The sequence below is a fragment of the Heliconius melpomene genome, chromosome 3 (assembly GCF_056956725.1).
Source record: "Heliconius melpomene rosina isolate 202511_hmr_F chromosome 3, ASM5695672v1, whole genome shotgun sequence".
NCBI classification, from domain to species: domain Eukaryota; kingdom Metazoa; phylum Arthropoda; class Insecta; order Lepidoptera; family Nymphalidae; genus Heliconius; species Heliconius melpomene.
The window spans coordinates 10,837,739-10,846,860 of NC_140391.1; the positions used below are offsets into that span (position 1 = coordinate 10,837,739).

Consider the following 9,122-nt stretch of genomic DNA (forward strand, 5'->3'; position numbering starts at 1 on the left):
AGGATTATTATTTTCAAACGAGAAAGGAATATCTTTTGTTCTATTTTATTCGATTACCTATTATTTATAATAAATCAAACAACGTTCAATGAAATTATTAAAATTATTTAATAAAATACTACTTTAAGGCAATTTATTGTATCTTCTTTATTATATATTTTTTTAATAGGTATATTTTACGAATACTAATACATTTTATCACAACTAAGTAATATATTAAAGTTCAATATTTGTTTCTAGTCATCAGTGAATAATCGCATGTCATATTCGCCATGATTTTAGAAATTCGATTAATGATAAAATTAATATTAAACAATATCCAAATTTAAAGCACTTAATAATATTAAAAATAAATATGACTGTGTGTCTAAACACGAACAAAATAAAATAAAATACAACAAAAGTTAGCCGCGAAATTATGTTTTGTCAATATGTATGTACTCGTATAAACATGCACAGATAATTAATTATATAATACACAATAAAAATTACTGACTTGATTTGTAAATTAAATTAAGGTTATTTATATTTATGATTATTTGTAATTTTGGGCTATTTTTTTCCATTGATATTTTTACAAATTAACTGAAAGATAAATTTAAATTAAAAGTATTGTCCAAGTTTTTATTTTTATTAATAATTACTGCGTCGATTTTAATTACCGCGGCGTTGAATTCGGCAGAAAGTGAGCAATGGAGTGTCTTAACATAAAATTCCCTCTGCCTACCCGGCTGAAGCTGATTTATTTATTTTATTATTAACTACCGTCCCTCTTGCGGCTTCGCCCGCTTTAACTACTGGATTATTCATGTAATGTATGTTTACTTAAGATAATGTGAAAATTAATTAAACCCTAATGCGAGCCGTATTTTTGTAGTTTCAATAAGGATTTTCCAATTGTTTTTCACAGCAAGGATTTTTTAGTAGGTACCCTTTAGTAGGTAGGTAAATCTGTGCTACTAATCTTTTCAAGTACTTATTAAAATATATTTAAATGACTATTTTTAGATAGTTAAATGACTATTTTTAAACGGAAGAAATTATAAACAAAAACCTACCTACTAATAAATAACTACTACAAAAAATATGAAACCAAATATATCGCGCTTAAATAATACAATCAACTCCAATTATCCAATACGTGCAAACGCATCTAACTAAATCTTCGTTGCTATAAAGGCAGCCGGGTTTTTTTTTTCAAGCTTGTGGTTAATGCTGACGGGGGTATTCTGTCCCTGATGAAAAGCAAGCACGACGTGGCTGCCTGTGAGGAAAATTAAATAAAATGCATGGGCCGGGAATCGAACCCGGGCCGCCCTCGTGGCAGGCGAGCATTCTACCACTGAACCACCGCACTATGGGAAATCGAGGACTGTATCAGATCAAAAATCCATAACTTTTTTATTTGTTAAGATAAACAATTGAATTATTGCACAGGCATAAAGTATGAAATAGTGCGTTAGGTGATGTTCAGATATTATACTTTTATTGGAGAATATATATATATAAAAAAATAAAAAAAGTTTTCAGTAAATAATAGTAAAAATTAAAGAAATAATAGTAAAAATGTATTATTAAATTAGTTTATTATTATTCCCGACTGCTAAGAAAGGGTTATGTTTTTCCCGCATATTTTGTATGTATGTATGTACGTATGTATGTATGCAATATTCTTTATTACCTTGTATCTCCAGAACCGCTGAACGGATTTATATAATTGAGGTATCGTTATATTCGCTTTAGCAGCCCAAGTGTTCTTAGATAGGTTACGTTAAAAAATAATAATCATGGCGGCTGTGGGACGCCATTGGACTTAGTGAAAAAAAAATTTTTGGTTTTGAATACCACAATATGGGTATCAAATTCAAGAGCTCAACACGAGGATTTCAAAAAGGTATACCATGATTATCATTACCATAATGAATCTTAACAAAAATTTGAAAAATAAAAAAATATTTATTAAAAAACAAACACCCCGACTGCATAAATCTGAAAAGAAATTAACAAGCCTAATAGTTTATTAGGATGAACAGTCGGGACCTATAAGTAATTCTTTAATCAATAAAATCTTTACTAGGAACCTCAAATAATTTAAAAAGGTGCTAATTCTTCTCCTATTGAACGTAAAACCTGCACCTTCAATGTATGGGAGTAATAATTCACGCTTGAAACACTAAAAGTATTCGTCATTTTGAAATTTAGTGAAAACACTTAATAATCAAACGTCTGTTAGTAATTTTATTACTGATTTGTAATAGTTTTTTTAAATTAATTCACTCTTCATATAATTTCATAAATGAGGGTAGTGTGAATAAATGATTGTGCAAAATGTGTGCAATTATAAAAGATAAAACGTCCTTTTATCAATAAATAACAATAATTTTATGGAAATTTACCGCAATCCGATCAATTAAATAGTAAAACATTAGAAACTACAATAGATAGAGATTTCGTGTCCCCTGACTTGTGTCATAGTTTTCGTGATAACTTCTCAGTCTGCAGGTCTCTGCAGCTAATTTTTGATAAATGTTATTTATGTATATCTGGACTATAAAACAACATCAAATATAACGCGTCGGGAGACGTCGGTAACTGTTAAAAGTCTCGATGAACTTTAAACACGTGCCTTTTTTCTCTTCACTTATTATTAATATTTTTTATAAAAATATAGTCACGATATCCACAATATAATAATTGTTTTAAAATCTACATACTATGGGCTTTTCAAAAATATATAACACTTTATACCTATTTGCACATATTTTTAAGGAAATTATGTTTAAAGTATCAAAGTGAACTACCTGAAATAGACATTCTCACGAATGACAATTTTTCACGATGAATAAATATATATATATTCCAAATGTAATTCACGAAAAAATAATTCATAACATTAAAGTTCCACTCTTATACTATTAATAAAAAAAATGCGTCAGGGTCGAGTTTGAAAAATTGACTTTTGATCTGCCGTTGTTCTACCATTGTCCATAGTGCACCGATGCGTGTAAGGCAGGCGGGCGCGGCGGACTCGCTTGTATAAGCATAACGTCGCGAGGCGCGTTTCGCAGCAAGGATTTTTTGATATTGTAACAACTTCTAAAGTACTTATTAAAATGAAAAACAGTAAAAGACAGTTTTGGTCTACATTAAATGGCCAACGTAACTAATATACTTTACGTATTTATATGCCGAGAGTAAGGGATAAGTGAAACTTAAGTAACATACAGCTGATGTGTCAACGGCGGGATGTTTCAACAATTAAATGCGTTTTTCTGTAAAACTATTCGCAATTTCGAAATATTGTTAAAAACAAATTTTATCTTCGTTTAACGTAGAAAGTTAATAAAGTATTTTAAAGGATAAGGATTAATACCATTATGGAAAAATATCCCTCACAATAAAAAATATATTGAAATTATTATTTTTAGACAGAAAAATGATCACTACACGTTATTCTTAAAAGATACGAATATGCTCTCGCGGACTTTTTTGTAGATCTTATTAAGAGGAACAATACTCCAGTACATTTTTTTCATGTAGTACTTACCATTAGAGCAGCGCATGCGCGATAGTGTCTCAACGGGTAGGACTTTATACACATTTATCGTATTTATGTTAATTTACATAAGAATGTACAAATAATAAACTATATTTAAACCTTCTACGGAAAACACCCGACTTAGTGGTGAAGACCGCATTAAAATCCGTTGGGTGGTTTAGAAGAAAAGAAGAGTTGGAAACAACAGACAGACACGAAAAGCGACTTTGTTTTATAAGATATAGGATAATTACTATAAGAATAGAAGAAGAAGAAGAAATAAAAATATTAAATATTTAATTTCCTCGAGTGAGAATCGAATCCGCAGCATGTCGAGTTTACGGTCCTACAAAACATGTTAAACAACCAATGTGGAATAGCTAACATTCGCCTCTCACAGTACTCGTTCAGTAAATCCCGTGAAGTGGCAATATCCGGGAGAGAATGAAAGTGTTTACGGAGATCTGGGGAACTGTTTGCTTATTAGTTAAGGGATTACTCATCGTATTTGTTCCTAAAAGGCTAGGAAAGGTATATCGAGACATTATCTCTTTTCTATCTTACTTTATCTTACCTACCGTTTAAATTGAAATATTATACTAAACAAAAGGTGAATTTACAAGTACGATTATTTTTTATTATTAACAAAGTTCAATAAACCTCATTTTCATAGTCTTGATCAACTACATTTGTATTATAAAAAAAAAATAGTTATTAACCCGTGTATAGAATTACTTTTGGCTTTTTTTTTCTAAATATGTTTATTAATTGCAAGAATGTGTAGTAGATGTGGGATATGAGATAAGGGGAGACCTCGGTTGACCTTCGAGAATACAGTATCGATGATACCGGAGGAAAGTGCGTAACGCACGAGGAACCCCCAGAGGACATGCATCTGTATGTGCGGATTGATGTCAGTGGACGAGGCGAAAGACGTAAGTGGAAACGCAACTGGGGCTCCGTTTTCTAAAAAAGAAACGATTTGAAAACTAGACTTTCTATCTACGCCAATAAATAGGACAGAAAAATATTTTTTACAATACGTATAACAATTTAAACAGATTTGAAGCCGCGCCTCTCGTATACCGTACCGTCAGGCTGCACGCAGTTCTCATATCCTTCACAGATTGGTATCCATCAGTTCGACAGTGAACGATGGCGAGATGAGTCTCGCGGGAGGTGAGATGGATCTATTAATTATTTTGTTACAATACAAGTAAGCGTGTTTTTGTCAGTTTCAATCTCGCTGCTTGTTTACTCGTGCAGGTACTTAAAAACTATCATTATATGTTTTAGATATTTCCATTTTCATATAATTATCTCATATCATATAAAGTTGGACAGTCCGTCACAGACGAGACATAAGTAACATGTAGATACTCCAGCAGGCTGATCGTTGTCATGTCACGTCATGTTCATGTTCCACTTGACCACACTAGAGAACCTGTAGGTACAAACATAACATACAGCAAGCAAAGTTTCTGCTTTCAAAGCTCCAAGTTATAAACCCTAGCAGAATGTGAGACAAAGAAGTGTCTCGACAATATAGAACCGCCACCTGACGCTCAAAGTATTCTAAATTGAATTTATTTTTCATCTCTGCAACGCAATTTGTAGCGACTGCCAGTTCTAGCTTCAATTTTATTCACTGCTCTCCTGTCTGGTGGAATATTTTATTAAATTTAAAATGTTATAGTCTTATCTGTTTTGTGTTGCTGCCTTTTTTACATTTATGAGGGTTAGCCAGGTACGCAGGTGTCTAATGTAGGGAAGTGTTGTTACATCACTTCCAGTACAGAAGTGTGTCCATGTCAAGAAAATCATTCCACATATAATTTGTGGTAGGAGCACACTCGATGAGAGTAGGATTAGGTCAGAAAAGAAGAAAGTTCAAAACGCAGGTATTTTATAATATTTTTTAACGAAAGAAGAGAGAGTGCTAAATATAAAGTGCAAATAATACCCTTATAAATTCAAAATGAAACCTTACTAGATATACGAGTAGGTGAATTATTAATAGATAAAAAATTTAATTGAAAACTCTAATTAAATCCATTTTAATTATTTTCTTTTTTAAGGTTCCGTACCCAAAAGGAAAGAGCTTATTACTAAGACTCCGCTGTATGTCTGTTTATCATTAGACTGTATCAAAAGCTTTTTTCATTTCCAACCTCTAATTTCTGAGATATGCGTTTTTAAACACAAAAAAATCTTTAGGTTTATTATATTCAACATTGAAAATAGAGTCTTTAATATTTTAAAAATTCATAAGTAATGTGTATTTTAAGTGTATTTTCGTCAACTTATGGAGTAGGTACCCCTCAGAGCTAGGGTGGTAGACAGGTGTAAGTTCCCATGAGGATCTTTTCGTGTTTTTATATTCGTATAAAATAGGTTATTTGTTAGTATATCGCATTTCACGCTTGTATTTGTCACGTTGTGGTTTGCATTGTGCTATTGTTACTTGTTCATTTAAACTATTGGTATATTGTAATGACACTTATGGCGCTCAGAGCATGACAGTTATGTAATTTACTTGGCAAATGTCTCGTTGTAGGGAGAAACACGAAATTAACTGGTAGAAAAAAAATAACTGGTTCAGAGGCAATGCGGCGTAGACTTCTTCTTTCTGCCACATAAAATACAATGCTATGAGAATTCGGTGAAATATGAGGAACGGAAGCTTTTACATAAAAAACTTATGCATAAAAATGATGTGTGTTCAGTAGTGGTTTGAATATGGGAATAACAAAACGAGCAGTGTCACCTTCTGTTCATTTAACTAGAATGAATATGGCTTAATCAAACTGTCTCTTTATAAATGTTTGGAGTTACTGTCAAATGAGCAACTTGAATTGAAGAGAAGAGCATGTTGAATTTATACAATCAGTAAATTAAATATATTTGTCCATATATTATTTACAAATAAATGCGTCATTAGTTATTAGCTATAATTGAAAATAATAAATTAGAAGAATAACATATTGCTTAGGTATTATATAGGTCCCAAAATAAAAGTTATGTAATAGGAAATAGAATAACTCTATAAAGTGTTGCTAGTGCAAGCAAACAAGCAGTTAGACGACGTAATTATTGTTGTATACATGCAATCAAATCCATGTAAATTAGAATAGAGTCACAGGGACAAACTTTGTGTACGTAAGTCCGACTTCGAACGAAAACGTACAACCCCAGCTCATTTAATTACTCAACTCGGGCAGGCAGGCAGGCAGGCAGGCAGGCAGGCCACTATGTAACGCTTCTAGTAGAATAAACTGAAATATTCCAATATTTTCAGAATAAAATTTAAATTTTTAATAAAGGAAGAATATTCGTAATAGGTGTGGTGTTAACAAGATTTGACTGTAAGCGTCACGATGCCCACTCAGGAGAATGACTTCTTTTCATTTCCCCGTTTCTTAGTTAAGACACTCCGTTCCCATTAAGGTACTTCCGTTCCCCACTTACCTACGTGTTAAAGGGCCAGAATGAAAAAATAAAAATAGTTAATATTTAATTTCCTCAAAAGGGAATCGAATCCACAACCTCTAGCGTTCACAATTGAATGTTCAGTCCTTGCACCACGACTGGTCTCAAAGTATATTGTCATAAATATTACATTCTATATGCCAAAGTTAAAAAAAAACAGAAAATAACAATATATGTCCATACAAATAACAAAAAAAAACAGAAAATAATATTTAGACATAATTTTAATGAATACTCGCTCGCTCGTGGCGTATGGCGTGTCGTGGCGCCGGCTGGTGCGGGGCGTGATGGTCGCCATGGCGACGCAGGTGCGCAGATCGATCGCGGCAGGTGTCCTACATCCCACCACCTCGCTGTGTCATGCAGCACACACCTCGATGTACCTACGTCCCGCAGAACTCTGATCTGCTATAAGCTGATATGTTATAAGACTAAGTATACTGAGTTTTTGTTTTACCATTTTACTTTTAGACATATACTGCAGTGTAATTATCCCTATATATAGATTTTGTGGTATTCATTAAAACTGCGAGGCCCTTTATAAGCAATTATTTACACAAATTATATAATATACTCGTGTGTTCCAAACGTGTTGGTTTCATCACTCCACACTCCATGTCCCAACAATCAAACAGGAAATAGACTTCCTACGGCATAATACAAGTTTCTATTATCGTCCTTTCCCTATGCAAAATAAAATTAACGTTAATCAAATTTGCGACCTTCACCTGTGGAGACAGCAGAACGAAGCAGCTTTTTAACTTCCCGTATAGCAGGGTAGGCAGAGGGAACCTAGTGCTAAGAACTGTCTGACTGTTCTTTCCCCACTTCCCACCCAATTTTCAAGACATTGCGGGTTGCGTGGGTTCTTTGACTAAACGTTGCGCTTGACGTACGAAATGAAAATATTTTAAGTATCATTATTCTCCCAATGGGAAACTGAACCCGCAATCTTCGGATGTACAGACCGACTATGTGCCACAACGGCTTGTTTTTTTAAGCTTAACGATGTATCCTGCACGTAGCAGAGTAGGCAGAGAGAACCTAGTGTTAAGATATTCCGTTACCATGACAACATTCCGCAGAATTCTTGAGTCATTACGTGCCTTAACTATAGCAACTTAAATATAATAATAATGTATATCGTATTTAGCGAACAAAACCGCATGCGAAGTCAAATTACTATGAATATATCAACAACGCCCCTGACGAGGGTCCACTAACTTTGGGGTAACTTATTTATTTAGAAACTACTACTGAGGTGAGCTGGCCATTGTGTATGTAGGGACGACCTTGAATAAAGGTTATAACAAAGCAATCCTTAAGTTCGCTTTGAATTTCTTTTAGACAATTTCTATTGAGTGGTGGAACTCAACACCGTAAATATTTCGAATAGAGAATTATTAATAACTTTCAGCTTATTGCCGACGACGTAGCTTCGTTGATCTGCTTCTATTATTTCTGTCCATTATTCCTTATTAACATATAGCCCTATGTCTGATAGAGGGTGCATATCAAATGGCGGTTATAATAGCAAGCGTCGTATATTCAGTTTAAGTAAATATTAATTAATATAGTCGCATAAGTCCAATATTTATACTTTAATAAATTATTCGCCTATGACTGTGGGTTCGATTCCAAGTCAGGTGAAGTTACATTCATAATTATGTTCATTAATATAGTCGTATTACTCTGATAGTCGAAATGCGAATGTCTCTAAATCGAGTGACAAATGGGCGACGCGACGACGGTGTATGCACGAGAAGAAGTGAAGTTGTTTTTTTACATAATCTCTTTTACAATAGTAAAAGCTAAACCAAGATCGTAAATTCTGTTCCAGTCCAATAGGTTTACTGTCGATGATTGGTGGCACGGCCCTCGACTACTACGTTTTTATGGAACTTTAAATATTTAATAGCGCGCCTGGGGGCGGGAGCTTGTTAAATTATCATGGGTCCCCGGTCTCCCCTGGTTACGTTGCCAATTTTATATTATTTTTGTTTTTGGATTGTATTTTATACAGAACTGGCCTTTATCCGCAGCTTCACCCCTGGGGCTAAATGGAAATACTTAAAAGTGTATGGCACAAGATAAA

General features: G+C 33.5%; 1 protein-coding gene across 1 annotated transcript in view; it reads right to left on the reverse strand.

Annotated features, from left to right (window-relative positions):
* The window catches only part of ChAT (Choline acetyltransferase), a 57,131-nt gene that overhangs the window by 21,655 nt on the left and 26,354 nt on the right, over nucleotides 1–9,122 (reverse strand). The gene's annotated exons all lie outside the window — the stretch shown is intronic.